At 31.1% G+C, this 3,374-nt stretch overlaps 1 protein-coding gene across 4 annotated transcripts in view; it reads right to left on the bottom strand.

Moving 5' to 3' along the window:
- Ae2 (Anion exchanger 2) overlaps nucleotides 1-3,374 on the bottom strand; it is a 310,706-nt gene that overhangs the window by 171,862 nt on the left and 135,470 nt on the right. Inside the window, exon 1 of one of the 4 annotated variants that reach the window (XM_014414789.2) lies at nucleotides 3,065-3,191. The exons of the other annotated variants lie outside the window; for them this stretch is intronic. The gene's annotated coding sequence lies outside the window, so the exon portion shown is untranslated. Of the gene's footprint in view, nucleotides 1-3,064; nucleotides 3,192-3,374 lie in introns of those variants that run through there. 4 annotated transcript variants of the gene reach the window in all.

A 3,374-nucleotide genomic window follows, 5' to 3' on the forward strand; every position in this document is an offset into this window, starting at 1 on the left:
AAAATATGATGCCAAACGCCAATCCAAGGTATCATTAACACCCAGATATACATATAGCATTCCTCCTATATGTATGTACCAGATATTCAATAACATCATTATAGGAGGGTATGAAAAAAAAAAAAAAAAAAAAAAACCTAATCTATGAAAAAATAACAGAGATTCTTTCATTGGACCGGTTCTCCCGCTTAATGAATAAACAATGATCTGCTGTACCTGTGATCTCAACAGTTAATAAAAAACAAAACTTATTCCGTGTAATTCCATTAATTGAAGAGCTGGGCTGTGGCGTAGCGTAGTGGGGGTAAGCAGGGCGGCCCACTCCGGGCGCCACTTTTAGGGGGCGGCAATAATAATATCTTGTAAAAATTTGAACCATTTCGTTTCATGACTTTTTTATTTGTAACCAGTACAGCACATGATAAACATGATTGTTCTTTACAAAAAGTTCTTTAGAATAACTATATATTTTAGTCTTTTAAATTGAAATACCTAAACAAGGGGGCGTTCAAATTTTTCCACGCTACGAGCTACTTTTACTCGGCTCGGGGCAAGAATATGACAACATGATGAAAATTATTCAGTATAGCAGTTTCCCAAAATTCTACAGTTATTATTTAAAATTTTTCTATAGTTCATATTGCATGAAATTATTGGTAAACTACGTCAAATTATGACGTTAGACAAAGGTATAAAATAAATAGCTTCATAGAGAAATACAGTAGCATTTTAATTGTGTTCAAAATTCTTCTTGTTACAAATATATTAAAAAATAAAATATAAGGAATGATTACTCTATAAAAACGATAAGTCAAAAGTTGTAATTTTAAACAAATTAATCAGCGTTGAGAACTTTTTCATTTATCTTATATTATTAAAAATACATTTTATATGTGTTTGAAACATAAAACACTAATTTTATGTACATTTGAAACTTCAACTTCAGATACTGTATCAGCGCGACTAATGGCAGACCCATTACCAGTGTGATAAATCTTCCAACTGATTTCTAATAAATCAAGGAAATATATTCTAACAAAGACTAAAGGTGTTATGTAAGTGTAAAACTGAATTAACAATTTTTTTTTGGAAAAAAAATTTACACTCCCAAAATCGCATCTCATTATCGCCACTTGCTATCAGCACAAAACGTTTAGCAACCCCATAATCAGTGTTCTAAGTAGTTTTTTGATATTAATTGCTTTCGTTGAAAAATCGTAGATGGTAAGTTTAATTTGCAACTGATCAATCAACTGCAATTGAGCATAATGGGAGCAGAATCGAAAGATATAGATCTAATGACATAGGAGAACTGAAGGATTAAAATAGATTCACAAACTCCTTCAGAGTTCACGCAACACAATATTTACCATTTATAAATCTTTCCACATATAAATCTGTACCACTAAACTCGCTCAGAAATTAGTGAAAAAGTGCTGTTTCTACACCAACGGTATGCAAGAGAGTGATTTGGTCAGGAACACGTACAACTTCCAGGTTTTTCCTTTAAATTAAGAGGACCCGTCCACTTTGTAGAAGTTGGTCTGCCCTAAGAGGGTCAGTTGATTTAATAGAATAAATATTTATTTAACACAGTTGGAATTGAAAAGTTGAAAATAAAATAAATCCTGCTTAAAATAATGGGGAAAAAATATGCTTTACAAGAGAATTAGAGTCCAGACTTAAAAAAATATAATTTATATCCAATCTACTCATTGACTTAATTAACCTCTGCAATTCTTCCAGAAGTGGTGGAAAATAATATTCAATTTTTTTTATTAGACTTTATCATCTTTTTTTATTAAATCATCTTTTACCCATAAAATGAAGGTTGAAATATTTTTTTATTAATCAAATTTTTAAATGCCGAAAGGTATACAGGGAGATATTATTTTACAAAAATCATAACATTGTACTAAATTAATAAGTATTTATATTAATCAATACAAGATTTCGTTGTATTGACATATCAACTAAAACTGTTGGTAGGAAAAAAGGTTTTTTTTTTGCATCTATTGTCTTAATTCGCTTGTTTAACTTAAGAGACATATTAGACAATTATCACAACTATTAGTTTTTTATTTAATTGTATTAATTATCTTAACTAAATCGTATTTTTAAAACTACATTACAAAAAAATATTTAATGGGTTAAGAGTTGGCGTTTAAAAGGTTATTGTCGAAATATTTAATATATCATTATTCCTTTCTTTTGAATAAAATTAATATTTATCTACTAACTACTCGAAAATTTCCTCCCGAGTAAATTTATTACCATTAGATATTGAGTTCAGTATCAACTTAAGTACAATAATCGAAAAACAATTATCATACAAGGATTTATTTTTTCACATATTGTTTGGAAATTGAGATCAAACCAATAATTTATAAATATTTGTTCAAGAATAATTTTTTATTTTTGAATGATTCTTTTGTTAAACATTTTTTTTTTTTCATTTGAGTATAGGCAGGATTGAAATTTGATAGTTTTGAATACTTTGTAAATAATTCACTATCATGCTAAACAAGCCAAAGTTTACTTAATGGGGCCGTTCCCAAACTAAAATAAACTAATATTTTGTTTATTAATTGTTTTACCATCTGACCAACAATATTTCCCGTGTTTTTATTAATTTACTTTTACATTTACCTAATTCTTCTTTTAGTATCCCCGAAACGACTAAGAAAAATATAAATTAATTAAGCAATATTGTATTTAATTTTTTACCTAAATGCAGGATAAGTGAATTAAAAAATAATTAATTGTTAAAAGCAATATAATTTCCCTAAATCTGGAATATTGCAACGTAGTATAAGCTTTGAGAACTTTTACGTGTGACTTGAACAAGAAGTGAAACTGGTACCAACATCCCCCAAGTTATCACAATGGTGGTTACTAGGTAAAGTAACGGTAAATAAGGGTTCGGTTCCAGGGAGCGAGGGAGTGAAGAACACGGTGGGGTGCTCAACGGACAAGAAACCTCCAGGCGGTTCCTGGAAGGCTGGGATGATGGAATGAGGCGACAAGCTTGAACACTGTAATGACTACACTAAAAAGTACTTACTTCAGATCCGCAGGTATACACCGATTTTCATATCACTATATAGAGCAGAGAACAGAGCACTGACACATTGAACATTGAGTGAGGTTGAGAGGGCCAGGTGGTGCGATAGCGGCCTTGACATTGCCCCCACTAGCGCCTGGGGTACACTGAGGGGGCACGGTACTGGGGGGTAGGTACGTTAGGGGGGGTCACTGCTCTCAGGGGATCGATAGGGTACGGCCGTGCGATATCCACCATAATCGATAGTCAAACCCACTCTTTATTATTTTAAGTTTAATTATCTTTTTTTAATTATTAATTTATTTATTAA

Source organism: Halyomorpha halys, unplaced genomic scaffold (genome assembly GCF_000696795.3).
Source record: "Halyomorpha halys isolate HHAL.00 unplaced genomic scaffold, Hhal_1.1 Scaffold87.1, whole genome shotgun sequence".
Lineage (NCBI taxonomy): Eukaryota > Metazoa > Arthropoda > Insecta > Hemiptera > Pentatomidae > Halyomorpha > Halyomorpha halys.